Raw genomic sequence first — 19,325 nt, forward strand, 5'->3', positions numbered from 1 at the left:
AGACAGGGACTGTGGATTGTACTGTATATTTCCCTCCTGGTGAATAGATGCTCAACATTTGTCTGCTGGAAGGAATGCCTCAACCTTCAACAAATATTCAAAGAGAAACTTCTTGGTGCTGAGCACTTTGCTAGGTCTGGGAACCAAAAATGAACTAGACAAAAATCTGCATCCTTTTAAGGAACTCAGTCTAGCAACAAAAGACCACCAAGCAAAGCAATGGGAAAAAGTACTAAGGATAATCATAGCGAATACATAAAAGGTCTCATGAAGGCATAAAGGAAAGAGTATTTAATTCAGTGTAAGTGTATAGGGTGAGCACGTGGGTGTGTAGAAAAGAGGTGATGTCAGGTAAGATTCCAAAGAGAAAATGATGAGTTTATTATCTTGAAGGATAGTAGGAGTTCACCTGCTTAAATGAGGGATGGATTTCAGATGGGGGTAAATACACAAAGATATTCAGACAGAACCTGTTGCATCTGTGCGTGAAATGTGGTGGGAGTCAGAGCTGGAGCTGAAGAGGTCTAGGGATCAGATGGTAAAATGCCTTGTATACCATGGTAATTAGCTTGAACCTGATTGCCCAGGTGGAGAGCCTCTGAAGAATTTTAAAGAGGGAGGCTCTGTGGTTTTGGAGCATTCTCTGGCAGTCATATGAAACAGAAGCAGAAATTAGGAAAGCTTGATCTAAAGAGTGGCAAAGAGGTTGAAATAGTGGGGACAGATGATTAGTCACAGAAATAAGCGGAAGAATTCATCCATGGGATTTTGATCAGAGAACTTTAGTGGAGAGAAATTTGATTGCCTAGTTGTTGGAATGGCAAGATTTTATCCATTGAATGAGGTGATACAGAAGCGAGTGGTACAGTGAGTAATACGGAAGGCCTGGGATTGGGACCATATGGTTGCCCTGAGCTTGTGTATATTAGCTGCTGACTCTTTTGAACTGAATTCAGGAAATGACATAAAAATGATTTGCGCAATAAAGTTAGAAGAACGAGGACTCCGAAGCCAGTACATTTGGAGAAAAATAACTAGGGTTGGTGAAGATGGGGAAGTAGGATTATCAGAGGGCCATTTGTGAATAAATTTTGGATCGCCCAATAGAAAAATCCCCAAAGAAAAACAAATGCCCTGAATCCAGCCTTTCCTCAGTACGACCCATTTCCCCCCAGCTGCCTTCATTCTCCAGAACGTAGAGGTTAGAATTTCGAAAATTTGAGACCATATACTCAAACCTATATATGTCAGGCTGAGGACAGAGAAAAGAAACGATTTGCAAGCCGTCAAGTAGCGGGGTCTTTCCTTAAGACCCGGCTTCCAGACTCTAGCCCCAGTGCTCCTATCGTTACCCACACCGCTGCGGGCTTGGCAGCGCGGAGCCCCGCAAGCGGCCAGCTTCTCGGGGTCAGCCGGGGTGCGTCGGAGGCCCCTTTCCTCGCCCCACCCCCACCGCAGCCCCGGTGGGACTGCCCGCCCCGCCCCCTTCCGCGCCGGGCGGGGTCGCTGCGCCGCCGCTAATCGCGCGCGCGCGGGGTCGCGCGGACGCGGGTCGGGCCGCGGGTGCGGGGAGGTCGCCAGGCCGCCCGCGCCGCCGCCCCTTGCCTGACGCACGGAGGGGCCGGGACACGATTTGCCGCGAGTGGCTGGAGTCGCCGCCGCCGCCGTCCAGGCCCGCTCCGCCCCCGGCCCGCCTTTCTCCCGCCTCGTCCTCCGCCTCCGCCCGCGCCTAGCTCGCGTCCCCGCGTCCTCCCCACCAACCCCGGAGCTGCCGGCCGCCCGCGCGAGCGCCAGCGCCAGCCAGGTGAGTGTGGCCGCCGCGCGGCCCGGGCGGCCCTGGCGGGAGGAGTGCGCAGGCCCCGCGGCCGGGCGGCGAGCGCGGGCGGGTGGAGGAGGCGGGGGTGGCGGGCCCGGCTTTCTTCCTGGGCGCGGGCCGCGGGGCGGTGGAGCCGCTCGGCTGAGGGAGGGGCTCCCGCGCCCCGCCGCCGCCACCGCAGACAAAGCGCCCGAGGTGGGAGCCCCGCGGGCGGCCTCTGCCTCCGCGCCGCCTGCCGGGTGCGGCCTCGTTCCGCACTGCCCGGCCGCTCTCGTCTCCCCACCCTCCCCGAGCACCCTTGTTCATTTCTGGGTGAAAGGGACACGCATCATGCAACAGGTTTGGGCGTTAATCCTCATTTTCCGGCGGGTCTTGTCCTCCCGGCGTGCGGGCACCACATGCGGAGGCGCCGGCTCCGGCAGCCGGCTTCTTTGTGTGGCCAGTGACCAGCCTTGCCCGGTGGGTGGGGGACGCCCGCCCGAGGCCCCCGGGCCGTGGCGAGGCTCCTGGATGCCTGTCTTGCGGCGTGGGGCTTGGCTTTCCCTGGGCCTGCAGGCTGTTAACATCCCTTCAGCCTTTGGAGGAGTCACAAAGAGAAGGAAGAGAGGGTTGGCAAGGATCTCTGGTTATGTATTTATTTTTTATACGTTAGGTAGACTGATAGTAGAAAGGAGCCGCAGTCTGGCCGGCTCGTGAAGTTGCGGGTGGGATTTCGACCTGGGATGCACGGTTTGGACTTGCTGCTGCTCTGACAGCAAGTGGTTTTCTTGGTGCTTTGACGTCTTTCTCTCCTACACAGACATTATCCCAGAAGTTGGAAGTGGTCTTTGAGGGAGTAACTGTATAGCAGCTGTTTGACAGGTCATCTCTTGCTGCACATTTTGTCCGTGCCAAATATACCCACAACACATCCTGGCATAGGTTGACAAACTCTCAAATTAAAATTGCCACTCAAAATCCGCCCGTTTTGGAAAATATTAATCCACATGGTTTTCTTTGGCTTAATCTGGGATTATTTTCGTATGTGTGAAGAACTTTTTTCTAACCCCCCCCCCCCCCCCAGGAGGAATACTTAATAAAAAACAATTTATCTTTGTTCATATACCTTGGTCATGCTGTTACCTAGCTGGTTTTGTTGGTATGCTATTTTAGTATAACAATACTAAATGGAAGGAAAATATCTTACTTGTGCTTTGAGCAATAAAATGCCTCTTTGTTCTAGAACCAGGAAGTTTTTATACATAATACTTTTTGTGGACAAAAGTTGGTGACTGTCTTTGCCCCATGACCCAATACATGAAAAAATTCCCAATGACTTAGACAGCATTACACAACTCTATAGATTGTTTGTCTATCCCAAACCCCAGGAAATCATTTTGCTGTGTATTTATTCAAGCAACATAGACTAAATTTAACCTTAAACATTGGGCCTAACTCTATAAAGTCCTTCAACGTTAGGAATGAATTGATTGCATTTGAAGAGTTTGCTAAGCATTTTAATCCCTGAGAAGAGTAATGGGAAGGAGTAATTGATGGAGATTAGGAACCCCTGATGGATTTAGCAGAGTGGCAGGAGAACAGAACATGAAATGAAAGGTGGTAGACATTGCAAAGTTCCATCTACTTCGGTTTTAGTTGATAGGCAGGGGCATATCTGAAAACTAAATGTCCACTTATTATAAAAAAGCAGAAAAACGTGTTACATTCTGACCTATTTGGTTTTTTTTCAGTGTACTCTGGAAAGACTCCTTGAAGCTCTTTCTACTCCCTACGAACAAACTTGCTATTAATAAGGACTTTTCTTTTGAAGAAATAAAATTATACCAAATTAATGTGATCTGTGGAAAGTTTCTCTGGAATGATTAGTAGTTTTACTTTACTAAAAATACCATTCATCTGTATCACATCTGACTTCAGAGAGCTTTTCATAGCTGTTACAAGCTACAGGAACAACCTCTTGGAAAAAGTAGAATATTGACTGATGATGAGGAGCAGAAACTTAAATTTTTATAATAGTTTTTTTAATTGAGATATAATTCTTATACCAACAAAATTCACTCTTATAATGTGTACAATTCAGTGGCTTTAGTATATTCACAAGGTAGTGCAGACATCACCAATTCAAGAATATTTTCATCATGCTGAAAAGAAACTCCCTTACCCCATAACTGTCACTCTCATTCCTCATTAGCTGTCACTCTCATTCCTCTTCTCCTGCACTTGGCAAATATTGATCTACTTTCTGTCCCGACATTTGCCTATTCTGGATGTTTGATAGAAAATGAATCATACAAATATGTGGCCATTTGTGTCTTTTACTTAGCATAATATTTTTAGGGTTCATCCATATTGTGCATTTTGCCTACTTCATTTTTATGGCTGAATAATGTTTCCTCTATGGGTATGACACATTTTGATCATCCTCTCATCAGTTGATGGACATTTGGGTTGTTTCTACTTTTTGGCTGTTATGAGAATTGTTGCTATGAACACTCATTTACAAGTTTTTGTGTGGACATGTGTTTTCAGTTCTCTCGGGTGTATACTGAGATGTGGTATAGCTGGGTCTTACGATACCAAACTTCTGTTGTCCAATGGCTGCACCATTTTACATTTTCACTAGCAAAATATGAGGGTTCCATTTTCTCCAGGACTTGTTAATGTTGCCTTTTTGATGACAGCCATGCTAGTGGGTCTGAAGTGGTATCTCATTGTGGTTTTCATTTGCATTTCCTTAATGGCTAATGATGTTGAGTATCTTTTCATGTTCTTATTGGCCTTTTGTTTATTTAGACAAAATGTCTATTTTATAATGGTTTCTAAGTTTGTTTTCACATGTATTTTCTCATTTAGTCTTTGAAATGATTCTGTAAGATAAGTTTATCCATGTTTTACTGCTAGGAAGCTAAGGTGCAAAAAGGTTAAATAAATTGCTTGTTTTTTAACCTTAGAGTTAGTAGGAGGGTTTGAATGTACACTCAGATCTTCCTCCATTCTTTCCACTCCAAGAGGCATACAGAAGTTAAATTGTGTTTGCAAATTTGCTCGGCTAATCATTGACACAGTGGGGAAAAATAAATAAAAAATCATACCAAACAACAAAAAGCAGGTGTTGTGGCCATAGTGCCTCATATTCACCAGATTTTGTTATTCTTTTAAAAAAAAATTTTTTTTTTTTTTTTAACATTTATTTATTTTTGAGAGGCAGAGAGAGGCAGAGCATGAACAGGGGGGAGAGAGAGACACACAGAATCCGAAGCAGGCTCCAGGCTCTGAGCTGTTTGTTAACACAGAGCCTGATGCAGGGCTCGAACCCACAAACCGTGAGACCATGACCTGAGCCGAAGTTGGATGCTCAACCAGCTGAGCCACCCAGGAGCCCCTAGATTTTGTTATTCTTTTAAAAATAAAGCCTTTGTTTTCTTCTGTCCTAATAAGGTAGATATGATTTCCATATTTCCTATACAGAAGCAACCAGAAAGAGTAAACCTAGTAACAGCTTCTTGGTGGCATAGCTAATCCTAGAACCCACTCTTCACTGAGACGTTGTGTTTTATATTACCCTACAGTTTCCTTGTTCTGTTCTCCCACTGATATGTTCCCTTTATCTTAAAATAATTGAATAATTTTCCATCTTTCATAAATGTTAAAAATTTTCTGGGTTAAACTGAAATTAACTTATTTTTGAGCAGGGCAGTTTGCCAGTTTCATCTTGAAGTGCAGGATTACTGAGGTACATATTTCAGTTTTTATGTGGCACTCTGTATCAGACATAGGTATGCAAGATTAACAGCTCCTTAAGTGTAGGGAGAAGCCATATGTTATTTATTCATTTTTGCATATCCATTGTCCAACATAGTGTCCAGCACTATGAATACAAATGAATTTTTTTAATCCCCCTCCCCCCCCCCCCAAAAAAAAACTCAATAAAAATGATCTGGTGCTGTTTTTTAGAATAAAGGCAGTAAAAATTCCAGAAAAAAAAATATTTCTTACCCCTGACACGTGACCTAAAAAAATAATAAATGGTAAAAATTGGAACTTGACTTAAAATTCAGCATGTATCTTATGGAAGGAAGTAACTGTTCCATCCTGGGTTTAAAAAAAAAAAAAAGGCCCTAGGGGTGCCTGGCTCACTCCATAGGTAGAGCATGTGACTCTTGATCTCAGGGTCCTGAGTTCAAGCCCCATGGGTGGGGGGTGGAGTTTACTTAAAAAAACGATAGGGTGTAAATACCTGGTGGCTGGCACAAGTGCTTATAAGCTCAGTGCCCAATCATAGGAGCTGCAACCCCCCTCCATGTTAAATAAATGAACGCCCAATGAGTAAATAGAAGAATTCGTTTTCATTGTAACAAGTAGAGAAGATACAGCAAATGAGTATTTAGGCTGTGCTTTTCATTTATATATTTTAATGGAAGACATGATGCATGTTCATTATAAAAATTCAGGTAGTATGTAGGTATATTCAGTAAAAGCTGAAAACCTCCCTTTACTTCTTGTCCCCGTCCTTTCTTTCACCCCCAAGATCATTCCTGTCCCAGGTAACCATTGTTAACAGTTTAGGGTTTATATTTCCACCTGTATCTTTGATTGATGTGTACGTGTGTATATCCAACCTACATATATCCAACCATACATACATACATTCACATTGGTTTTCCCTTTACAGATGGGATTGTACTACACGTTTCCTTAGTTTTTATAGTTATATACATTAAGATTTTTGCATTTATAGTCACAAAGGATAAATATAATATTTATGTTTTCTTTTTGGTTTGCTATCGTTGCCTGGTTTTGGTGTCAGAGTTAAGCCGCTTTCTAAGAATGAAGTGAAAAACTCTCCTTTTTTCCCCTGTGCTCTGGAATAGTTTAAAAATGTCTGCCCTTAAGCATTTATTAGAAATTCCCTGATAACCTTGGGGGAGGGAAGAGATCTGAGACAACCTTTTAACTTCTTCCTGTTTTTCTTGTTCTGTTGAGTTTTGGCCAGTATTTTCTATTACATTTTTGGGGAAAGAATCCTTCCATATACACACTTCCCTTCCCTTAGCTCTGATGAGTAAGTTGAGAAAAGCAAATGGTTAGCTGAAGCAGTGGATGCAGGAGTATATGTGCTTTTCTCTTAGAGAGGTCCAGGGTAAGGCCCTATGCTTACTAGTTGTATAACCATAGAGAAGACTTTCTCTCTTCAAACTTCTGTTTTCTTATCTGTAAAATGGTAATAATCCCTACCTCATAGGAGTCTTGAAAGTATTAAAATGAGATGTGAGCTAGCGTATGAAAAAATCTCAGTAGTTGTATCTAATAAAAATTGACAAATCTATACTATTAAACTGTAACGCTATACAAATGTAAATTTGTCACTATAGTTACCATAAGTTGTTTTACTTTATCAAGAACAAGTTTAAGGAGAGGGAATGGTGGAGCTATGGATGGTTTCCACTAATAAATTAGAAGGCTCTATAAAAATTTCCAGGTTATTTAGAATTTGATTTTGGTAGACAGTGATTTTTAAAAACTGAGTTGAATTCTCAGCAGCTTTTTTTTTTTTTTTTAAGTTTATTTATTTTTGAGAGAGAGACAGAGCATGAACGGGGGAGGGGCAGAGAGATAGGGAGACACAGAATCGGAAGCAGGCTCCAGGCTCCGAGCCATCAGCCCAGAGCCTGACGCGGGGCTCAAACTCACAGACCAAGAGATCGTGGCCTGAGCTGAAGTCGTACGTTTAACCGACTGAGCCACCCAGGTGCCCCAATAGACAGTGATTTTTAAATACCTGCACAGTTTTGAGGCAGGTTAGTGGGGAAAACACACCTGGATTAATCCTGCATTATCACTTATTAGCCTTGTGACTTCGGACAAGTTAAGAATTTCTCTCAGTAAAATGGGATAAATACATTAGCTTTATAGGGTAGGTGTTAGGAAAGAGAGAACTATAGTGTTCATCTAAAAAGCATTCAGATTGTTTATTTTTATTTTTTAAAGTCTATTTTGGCGGGAGACGAGCAGAAAGAGATTAGCATAGTGTTTAGCATCTAATAGGCATTCATATTGTTTTTATTTTTTTTTTTAAGTTTATTTTTCGAGAGTGGGGGAGGGGCAGAGAGAGAGACTCCTGAGCAGGCTCTGCCCTATCAGTGCAGAGCCCCTTGCGGGACTGGAACTCAAGGAAACCAACCATTAGATTGTGATGTGAGCTGAAGTGGGATGCTTAACTGACTGAGTCATTTATGTGCCCCAGGTGTTCTGATTGTTAATTCTTTTTCTTTGCATGACCATCAGTGACAAACATGCGGTGCGAGGGTTCTGCTGTTTTAATTCTGCTTGATGTAGTGGAAAGAACATTAGGCCCTTAGACTTTTAGCCTGTGTTTTACAATTGCTAGCCATTGGCCTTGGACAGATCACCTGCTCAGCTTCTGTTTCCTTACCTATTAAAAAAAACAGCAAGAAATTGAACACGTGTTGAGCATCTATTTTATATGCATTTCGTAGGTAGTTTACAAATCTTAACCTCATTTAATTCTCCCAGTAATTCTATTGAATAGAGATGATTATTTCCCATTTTAATGAAACAGAGGTTCAGGGTTTTCTGACATTTATTTGGAGGAACCCCCCGCCCATGCTTGTCCATGTTCTTTCACTTGTTAGAGCTGTCCTCTCTTGATGACGGTAGGGTGTGCCCCTGTGCACAGGGAATTCTGAATAAGCATACTGCAAACTGAAATACTAAATGTATTAAAAAACTCAACCACAGTTGGCTGAGACTACTTATTTATTAATGATTTCCATTAATAAAATACAAATAGAGGATGGTTAATGTATCCTAATGCCCATACTTAAGAGTAGTAATTTAAGTTTTTTTAATACAGTACTTGAGTTGTTGATAATCGTTTTACCTAAATAATTCATCAGGCTTGATTGCATTTCCAATTTGACCAGGTAGAGGAGAGGGAATAGGTAATGGTCATACAGAGAAATCTAAGACTGTTTGATAGTGACGCGCGCACGTGTGTGTGTGTGTGTGTGTGTGTATGTGTATGTATATGTATATGGAAGAGCTTAGAAGCAGCAGTTCTTTGACAGCTTGGCGTTTACAGAAACTACAGGTTCTTGGAAAGAAGTAGGGAAAATCTGCATTATAATTCGTTGTCTACTTGCAGACTTGCAGAGTCATTTGAAAAATGAACCTGCCTTTGTCAGCTGGTTTATAAAGAGCTATTGATTATGTTCTTGAAAGGTTGTGATACTGTATTTCCTTTGATAGGGGTTGCCAAAGCTTTTGCTATGAGTTTCATTTTATTTGATCAGAGTCCATGGTATTGACTGGCTTTTTTGTAAGTTTTGTGCTAGGGATGTGCAAACAAAACAAAACAACAACAACAAAAAACTCAACAACAAAAAACTGCTCTTGGGACATCACAAATTAAATTGTAATTGAATAATAGTATATAGAAGGTCCAGAAATTCTGTCTTTTGAAACTTCAGTTATCATTTTTATTCTATTTGGTAGGAGTGGGAATTCCTGTGTTTAACTTAGAGAATTTTTATCAGAGTGGGCTTGAATTGTGCTATGTAAATTCTCACTGTTATTGAATGCTTTTTGGCAGAATACAGTACAAAGCATCATGAGGTATATGTAATCGTTAGAAAACGTGGTTCTTGTCTTCAAAAAGTTTATACTTAGGGAGACACTGAAGGAAAAAACTAAAAGCACATAGCAAATTCTTAAAGCTTGTGCGTGCTTTTTGTAAAATCAGTTTTGCTGCATTGGTCTTTGGTAAGATACCGTAGGTATCTCTTGATGGTACTATCAGAAACCTCCCAACTCTTTGAGAAGTGGTAGTTGTGTATCTTGTATATCTAGTTCATCTTGTTCATTCTATAGTGTTCTCTTTGCTCCATAAAAATTACTGTTTGGTCTAAATACACATAATAGTTCCCATTTTGAGTACTTTCCTGTTTATCTCCTGGACTGTGGACTGGGCTTTCCTTTTTGTGATGCCCACTAGAAAGCCAAAGTCATTTGTGGCCCACTCCAGAGCAGACATAGTGATTTTATGCTGTACATATTTTTAGCCTTTTTCTTGGCACCATTTTTGGTGTTTTCTTTATTCTTTTGCATTTGTTTTTTAAATTTATTAACTTTTTACAGTTTGTGTATTCTTGTAAGTCTCAATCCTTTTCAGAACAAAATACTGGTATGTGTGTATGTGTGTATGTACATGTATGTATATGAAATCCATGGAGGAACATATCGAGGCAAACAGATTAATGTAGTGGAGACCAGATGTGGCAAATGGGTTTTATTTCATGGGCCAGCTTTGATTGATGGTGGCTGCATGGAACACTGCATTAAGAAGTAGCTGGAGGGGCACCTGGGTGGCTTAGTTGGTTAAGCGTCTGACTTCAGCTCAGGTCATGATCTCACAATTCATGGGTTCGAGCCCCGCATCGGGGTCTGTGCTGACAGCTCCAGCCTGGAGCCTGCTTCACATTCTGTCTCCTTTCTCTGCCCTCCCCTGCTTGTGCTCTCTCTCTCTGTCAAAAATAAATCAACATTTAAAAAAAAAAAAAAGAAGAGAGAGGGAATCCCAGGTAGGCTCTGTGCTATGATAGCACAGAGCCCAACTTGGGGCTTGATCTCACAAACTGTGAGATCATTACCTGAGCAGAAACCAAGAGTCAGATGCTAACTGACTGAGCCACCCAGGCACCCTTAATTAGATTTTTTTATCTCCTAAAATTCTAATTAATTCCTTGTATTATTTCCAGTGGCTTTGCCTTAGTTCATGTTTTTGTCATCCTTTTCATTTCATTTATTTTTTTTTAAAGTTTATTTGTTCTGAGAGGGGAGGGGGTGGGGGGGAGAGAGAGAGAGAGAGAGAAAGAACGAATGAACCAGAGACAGGGCAAGAGGGAATCCCAAGCAGGCTCCACGCTGTCAGCACAGAACCTGATGCAGGGCTCAGTCTCACAAACTGAGATCATGACCTGAGCCGAAATCACGAGTCAGATGCTTAATGGACTGAACCACCCAGGTGCCCCTAAAATCTTAACTCTTAAATGGCTCAGTAAAAAGATGCTCAAATTAATTCATAATAAAAGTAGGCACCAATTGATTGACAAATACCAAATAATTTGGTAACATGGATATAGAAACACAGATGTACTTCTAGGTCTTTGATGGATATGCAAAATGCTACAATACCTACCAAAATTACAAAGGCAAGTAACCATGTCTAGAAATCTCTTATAGTATACCCACCTGCCTCACCACTGTGTGGAAGATAACATATACAAAGTTATTCATTGCAGTATTTGTAGGTACAAAAAAAGTGAATAACAGTGAACATTTATCTACACTTGGTATAGGGTCAGACACTGTTCTAAGCACTTTACACACTTTCTCATTAAATCCTCTCAATAATCCTATAAGGTAGGTGCTATTAACACTCCCATTTTATAGATAAAGAAACTGAGAGGCCAAGTATAAGTAGCCCAAGACCACATAGACAACGTAGAGGCAAGAGTTTGAACCCAGGTAGTGTAGCACTGGAGCCTGTTTTCTTAACTGACATTATGCCATCTAACTATAGATCAATATATGGTACATCCTTCTTAAGGAGTGTTACATTTTTAATTTTATTTTTATAAAGATTTTTTTTTTTTTGTAATCTCTACACCTAACATGAGGGTTCAAACTCACCCTGAGATCAAGAGTCGCATGCTCTTCACAGAGCCAGCCAGGCCCCCAAGACTACTACATTTTTAAAAAGAAAGTTCCTTTAATTCCCCCTTTGAGTTCTAGGGTAGACTGAACTCAGTGACTGACTTCAAAAAGCAAAATACGGAAAGGGAAAAATAGTAACTTTACATTGAAGAAAACTGGCAAACACCTTAACCAAGGGATCTAGGTTAATATCACCAATGATGTCATGTAAATACATCAAGGACTCCCTCACATTACATGTTGAGAAGAGCAGCTCAACTTTGTGTATTGTTTTCAGAAATCCATATCCTCATTTTAATCATGAGAGAAACATTAGATAAAACCCAAGTTGAGAGTTACTCTATAGCGTATCTGACCAATATTCCTCAAAACTGTCAAGAAAAGACTGAGAAACTGTCAGAGAAAACTAAGGAGACAAGATAATTAAATGCAATGTGGTATTCTGGATGAGATCCTGGAGCAGAAAAAGGACATTAATGGAAAAATTGATGATATCCAAATAAAGTCTACAATTTAGTTAACAATAATGTATTGATGTCAGTTTCTCAGTTTTGACAAATGTACCACAGTAAGATGATAACATCTGAGGAAACTGGGTAAGGTACATATAGGAACTTTTTGCACATTTTTCCCCACTTTTCTGTAAACCTAAAATTATTCCAAAGCAAAAGGTTTATTTTTAAAAAAGAAGATGACTCTGTGTATTGATATGAAAAAAAACCTCTAAGAAGTGAAAAATGAAAGGTGTAGAATATGTATGTAGTATGGAATCTCATGGCGCCCCTAAAGATATTGTTTGTATAAAATGGATGGGAAAGCACATGTATGCATAAAGGTTTCTGGAAAGATACATAAGAATCTGATGACACTGGATGACTTTGTGGAGGTGAGAACTCAATAGTTGAGGAACAGGAATAAAGGAAAGACTTTTTAATGTGTCCTTTTCTATCTTTTTAATTTTGAAAAATAGAATTAGCATTCAAAAAATAATTAACTTTTAAAATGAAATGGATGAATGGGCGCCTGGGTGGCTCAGTCGGTTAAGTATCTGACTCTTGATTTCGGCTCAGGTCAGGGTCTCAGCTTCATGATCCCAGGGTCCTGGGATTGAGCCCCTCAGGCTCTGTGCTAAGTGTAGAGCCCTTTTGGCATTTTCTCTTTCCCTTTGCTCTTTTCCCTTGTGTGCTTGTTCGCGCTCTCTAAAAAACAATAAATAAAAATTTTTAAAAAATTAAAAATTTTAGATTTTGATGCTGCTTTTGTGAAGTAAGTTGGACTTTATTATCTGGAAAGTGATAAAAAATGTTGGGGGAAATAATTATAATAACTAGGTAAGGAATAGTTTGAACCTCGTAAAGACTAGAACTAATATTATGGTTGCAAGATGGGCAGTCTGAGAAGTAGATCACTAAGTTGCTGACCTCTCTTCTGGTGTGGTAGTATGGTGTCTTGGTAATTGCTTTTTAAAAAGGTTTTTGTTTTTATTTATTTATTTATTTATTTATTTATTTATTTATTTATTTATTTTTGAGGGAGAGGGGGAGAGTGAATCCCAAGCAGGCCTCATGCTGTCAGTGCAGAACCTGATGTGGGACTTAGACTCACAGACTGTGAGATCATCACCTGAGTTGAAATCAAGAGTTGGACGCTTAACCAACTGAGCCACCCAGGTGCCCTGTTTTTAAAAAAGTTTTAGGGGTGCCTGGGTGGCTCAGTCGGTTGAGCATCCGACTTCAGCTCAGGTCATGATCTCACGGTTCGTGAGTTCGAGTCCAGCATCAGGCTCTGTGCTGACGGCTCAGAGCCTGGAGCCTGCTTCGGATTCTGTGTCTCCCTCTGTCTGCCCCTCCCCCACTCATATTCTGTCTCTCTCTCTCTCAAAAATAAATAAACATTAAAAAAGTTTAAAAAAAAAGTTTTAAGAGGTAGGGTGCTCGGGTGGCTCAGTCAGTTGAGCATCCGACTTTGGCTCAGGTCATGATCTCACAGCTTGTGAGTTTGAGTTCCGCGTCGGGCTCTGTGCTGACAGCTCAGAGCCTGGAGCCTGCTTCATATTTTGGGTCTCCCTCTCCTCCTTGCCTCTCTCCCACTCATGCTGTCTCTTTCTGTCTCTCAAAAATAAATAAACATTAAAAAAAATTAAAAAAAAAACGTTTTAAGAGGTATTGCCACCATCCTACATTTGAAGCCAGCAATGAAGGAAACTGAAGGCAGGGGTAGAGGTTGGAAGGAAAGGTTATAGTTACATTAGAGTAAAACTGGAAGGTAATCAGCGTGACACATCTTTTATGATATTCATGTTTTTTTTATTTTGTATAATAATTAGGCCAAAATTAAAATATATTGTAATTAGTTGTGTATATAATTGTAATTAATTTTGACATGTAGTTTTAGAAGTATTTCCATACCATTGCCTTCTCCAGTATATATAATCATTGCCGGTTGGTAGTTTTGTTCCGATCATGTATTATGTACTGTTTGGTGGTTGTTACTGTTAACTGCCTCCCTCCAACACCCCCACCTCCACCCCCAAGTACATGTAAAAATCAAAAGTGCTGAATCATACTTTCCATCTACTGGATAGGGGTGATAGTGGGTGTGATGACCTTTTGCTCTTTTCCTTAGTTGAGTTTCATGTCTGGGAGTTCATGAGCTTAACCGCCTCATGGACTGTACACACCCGGCTTTACCCCTAACACATTGGAGGTTCCAAGAACTCTGAAGCATGAACAGATTGTGGGATGGTGGAGGGGAGGAGGAGGTACAAAATGACCACAATTCTGAAAGAAGAAAGGGATGTCAAACCAGGAAACGGAAGTAGACACCATGAAAAATGGAATCTGGATGCTCAGAATTTGAGATTCTTGGCTTCTTTCTTTAAATTTTTTTTTTTTTAACGTTTATTTATTTTTGAGAGAGAGACAGAGCATGAACGGGGGAGGGGCAGAGAGAGAGGGAGACACAGAATTGGAAGCAGGCTCCAGGCTCTGAGCCATCAGCCCAGAGCCCGACGCGGGGCTCGAACTCACGGACCGTGAGATCGTGACCTGAGCTGAAGTCGGACGCTCAACCGACTGAGCCACCCAGGCGCCCCTAGATTCTTGGCTTCTGAATAAGTAAGGCAGAAAGAGTGGAGAGGGCAAAGTAGAGCTCATGTTACCTATGAACTCTTGACCCAGTTCCCCCGAGCATGGAGCTGGAGGAAAGCTGTTTTCCTGGAGGACTCAGCAAAATAAAAACCGTTCCTACTTCTTCAAACCAAACATTCTTCTAGATGCTTTGAACTCTAAAACAAGTCTGTTAAAAGATTTTCTTTCCTTTTTAAGTTATTTTCTGTTTTGATAGGGTAGGCTGAAAGACTATTCCTGGCCTCCTGGGGCCAGCAGGTCTGAAGGATGCCCTGGGGTGGGAAGGAACTCAGAAGGCACAGGAAAGGGAAGCTTAGAGGCAGCTTAGAAGACAAAGGTGGAGTTTTATGGATTTTCACCAGGTTCTGGATTGTCTTTCCTCACAAATAGGAGCTCTATTCCAAATATTTCCTCTCTATAGGATGGGCAGCTAACCAGACAGCTTGAGTTGTGGTGAGATGGAAACTGCTACTGCTGCTTTGTAATTTGGGGTTTGTATTCAATTTACTTTGAAAATACCTAGAACTCCCAAGATCAGAAATGGGGAGTGGATGCTTTTGGGTACCTGAATTAAACAGATGACAACACTTGGACTACAGTTTTAGTTCTATCTTAAACATACAGTTTCTGTTTAAATGCCATTTGAGTTAACCTGCTTTTGTACATAGTGAGAATATTTAAGCCTATCACTTACTTATATCTTAGTGTGAGTCATTTAAGCAGGTAATTATTGCTTTCCCCCTTGATACTTGGCTGAGATCAGGTACTAAGGAAGTAAGAATGTTGATAGGAGAGGTCATTTTATAATTTGCATCTTCTGTGCAGGATCATGCTGGACACTGTGGTTGTTAACTTTCTGTGACATTGAAGAATTGAGGATAGCCTGGTGAAGGGAAGCATAGGTGTTGGAGCTAGGATAAATCTGGCTTAGGCTTAGCACAGAGCCTGACCCTCTTTAATCATTCTACATATGGTAACTAATATCTCCCCATCCATTGCTATTTGATCATTATTATTCTTCTAATTTACTTTTAGAGCACATCGTTCAGATATCAGAAAGTGCAAAGGTTTCAGTGAAATTTCCCACCCATCTGTAGTAAGATACAGTTTTTTGTTTTGTTTTGTTTTGTTTTTGCAGCCACACCTACTTCCTTCCCATGTACCCCCTTTTTACTTCTGGCAATCATTAATCTATTTTCCCTTTCTATAATTTTGTCATTTCAAGAATGCTATGTAAATTGAATCTGTAGTATGTAACCTTCTGAGATTGGCTTTTTTTCATTCTTTGTAGTCCTCTGGATATTCATTTAAGTTTTTTGTAATCTAAAGTGTTTATTCCTTTTTAATTGCTGGGTAGTATTTCACACTGGATGTGCCACAGTATATTTAAACATTCACCCATTGAAGGACATCTGGATTGTTTTTTGAGTTATTGGTTGCTACGACTAAAGCTGCCACAAACATTTTTGTTTGGTTTTCATATGAACATGAGTCTTCATTTTTCTGCACTAAATGATCAGGAGTGCAGTTGCTGGGTTGTATGGCTGCATGTTTAGTTTTTTTTTTTTTTTTTTTTTTTTTTTTAAAGAAATTGCAGAGGCACCTGGATGGTTCATTCAGTTAAGCATCTGACTTCAGCTAAGGTCATGATATCACCGTTCATAAGTTCAAACCCTCACAGGGCTCTATCTGCTGCCAGCACAGAACCTACTTTGGATTCTCTGTCCCCCTGCCCCTCCCTTCCCCCCCAACTTCAAAAATAAACATTAAAAAAAAAAATTTGCCAAACTGTTTTCCATGGTGGCCGTACCATTTAATTTTTGCTAGCAATGTATGAATATTATGGACTGCATTTTGTTCCCTCTAAAATTGATATGTTGAATTCCTCACCTCCTATACCTCACAATGTGATTGTGTTTGGAGATAAGGCCTTTAAAGAGGCAATTTATGTTAAAATGAGGCCTTTAGAGTGGGCCCTAATCCAACCTGAGTGTTGTACTTATAAAAAGAAATGCGGGCACACATCCTTGAGGGATATTCATTCGCAGAGGAAAGACCACATCGGGATACAGTGAGAAGGTGGCCATCAGTGAGCTAAAAAAAGAAGCCTCAGAAGAAACCAAACCTGCTCACCCCTTGATCTTGGACTTCCAGTCTCTGGAATTGTGAGAAATAAATTTCTGTTGTTTAACCAACCCAGTCTATGGTATTTTGTTATAGCAGATAGCCCTAGCAGACTAATACATTGAATGGTCCTTACCCTCCCCCCCCCCCCCACTTTTTTAAGTGCTTATTTAAATTAGGGAGAGGGAGACAGACAGACTGTGTGAGCAGGGGAGGGCAGAGAGAGAGAGAGGTGGAGAGAGAGAGAGATGGAGGCAGAATCCAAAGCCTACTCCAGGCTCTGAGCTGTCAGCACAGAGCCCAGCGCTGGGCTGGAACTCATGAGCCATGAGATCATGACCTGAGCCAAAGTTGGACACTCAACTGACTGAGCCACCCATGTGCCCCTCCCTCCACATTCTTGGCAACATTTGGTTTTTGACTTCAATTTTAACCATTCTGATAGGTGCATGATGAGGTCCCAGTGTAATTAGTGTACACTAATTGGTGTAATTAGTATTTTCTTGGTGGCTGGATGGCATTGAATATCTTTTCATGTGCTTGTCATTTGTGCATCCTCTTTGGTGAAACTATTCATGTTTTTTGCCCATTTTCTATTTGGATTTTTTTTAACTGTTGGGAGTTTCAAGTATTGTTTTCTGTATTCTAGATACTAGTTCTTTGTTAGATGGGTAGTTTGAAAGAAATTTTTTCCCACTCTGTAGCTTGTCTTTTTGTTTTCTTAACATAGTCTTTCATAGAGCAAAAGTTTTTGATTTTGATGAAGGCTGCTTTTTCAGTTTTTTCTTCTATGGATTCTGCATTTGATGTCAAGTCTAGTGTAGCTATACATAGATCCTGAAAATTGACTCCTAAGATTTTAGAAAACTTGTGGAAGTTTGAGTTTTCTATTTTACATTTAAGACTGTGATCCATTTTGAGTTAATTTTTGTATAAGTTTCTCTCCACCCCCCCCCCCCCCCGCCACTGTTCCCATATATATCCAGTTGTTCTATTGCCATCTGTGGGAAAGGCGATCTTTGTACCTTGAATTGATTTTGTATCTTTGCTAAAAAACAATTGGGCATATTCATGTACCATTTCTCGGTTCTCTTTTCTGTTCTTTTGACCTATATGTTCTTCTGCAAGTGCCATGGTCTTGATTATTGTGAATATATAGTAAGTCTTGAAGTCTGGTAGACTGATTTCTCCTACTTTATTATTTTCCAAATTTATTTTAGCTATTCCAGTTCCTTTATCTTTTTATATAAATTTTAGAATAATCTTCTTTGTATCTACAAAGGATTTTGAAGAGAGGGACATGAAACCCATGTGTTAATTTGAGGAGAATTGATATCTTTATTATATTGTGTCTTCCAATCCATGAACATGGTATCTCTCTCCTTGTTTTATAGGTCTTTGTTTTTTCTCGTTAGCATTTTGTGGTTTTCAGTATGGAAGTATTGTGTATGTTTTGTTAGATTAATAGTTAAGCATACCATTATTTATTTATTTTTTAATATATGAATTTTACTGTCAAATTGGTTTCCATACAACACCCAGTGCTCATCCCAAAAGGTGCCCTCCTCAATACCCATCACCCACCCTCCCCTCCCTCCCACCCCCCCATCAACCCTCAGTTTGTTCTCAGTTTTTAACAGTCTCTTAAGGCATACCATTATTTAGAGTGATTATAAATGGTGTATTTTGTGTTCACAGACTTGTTACTAGTATTTAGAAATACAGTTGATTTTTTTTGTTTAAATTTTTTTAATGTTTTTATTTATTTTTGAAGGAGAGTGAGAGAGACAGAGCATGAGTGGGGGAGGAACAGAGAGAGAGGGAGACACAGAATTCGAAGCAGGCTCCAGGTTCCAAGCTGTCAGCACAGAGCCTGATGCAGGGCTCGAACCCATGAACCATAAGATCATAACCTGAGCCAAAGTCGGATGCTTAACTGACTGAGCCACCCAGGTGCCCCCAGTTGATTTTTTTTTTTTTTTTTTTAATGATGTATTCTACAACCTTGCTGAACTCTATTCTAGGAGTTTTTAGATTCCTTGGGATTTCTTACATAGATGAATATGTTGTCTGCAAAGAGGGGCAAATCTCATTTCTTATTTATTGATCTGTATACCTTTTATTTTATTTTCTCACTGCACTGATTAGAACTCCCAGGACTGTATTGAATAAGATTGGTGAGAGTGGACATACTTGCCTTGTTTCTTAGGGAAAAATATTTAGTCTTTCACCATTAAGTATGATGTTAGCTGTACTTTTTTTTGTACAAGCTCTTTATCAAGTTGAGAGAGTTCCCCTCTGTAGATATTTTTCTAAGTTTTTATGATGAATGGGTGAGGAATTTTGCTAGTTGTGTTTTTGCAACAATTGATATGATTGTAATTTTTCCCCTTCACACTGGTAATATGGTGGATTACATTGATTAATTTTCACATACTGAACCAACTTTGCATGGAATAAACACCACTTGATCATTTTGTATTATCTTTTTATATATTGCCAACTACTATTTACTGTTTGGT

General features: G+C 40.4%; 1 protein-coding gene across 5 annotated transcripts in view; it reads left to right on the forward strand.

The window, feature by feature from the left end:
* The first annotated feature begins 1,685 nt into the window (after nucleotides 1-1,685).
* Nucleotides 1,686-19,325, forward strand: part of SESTD1 (SEC14 and spectrin domain containing 1) — a 149,956-nt gene continuing 132,316 nt past the window's right edge. For 4 of the 5 annotated variants that reach the window (XR_009256963.1, XR_009256962.1, XM_058712651.1 and 1 more), the window contains exon 1: nucleotides 1,686-1,804. The gene's annotated coding sequence lies outside the window, so the exon portion shown is untranslated. Of the gene's footprint in view, nucleotides 1,805-2,046; nucleotides 2,156-19,325 lie in introns of those variants that run through there. The other variant, XM_058712662.1, reaches the window with a different exon arrangement.

This window comes from Neofelis nebulosa, chromosome 2 (assembly GCF_028018385.1).
Source record: "Neofelis nebulosa isolate mNeoNeb1 chromosome 2, mNeoNeb1.pri, whole genome shotgun sequence".
NCBI lineage: Eukaryota > Metazoa > Chordata > Mammalia > Carnivora > Felidae > Neofelis > Neofelis nebulosa.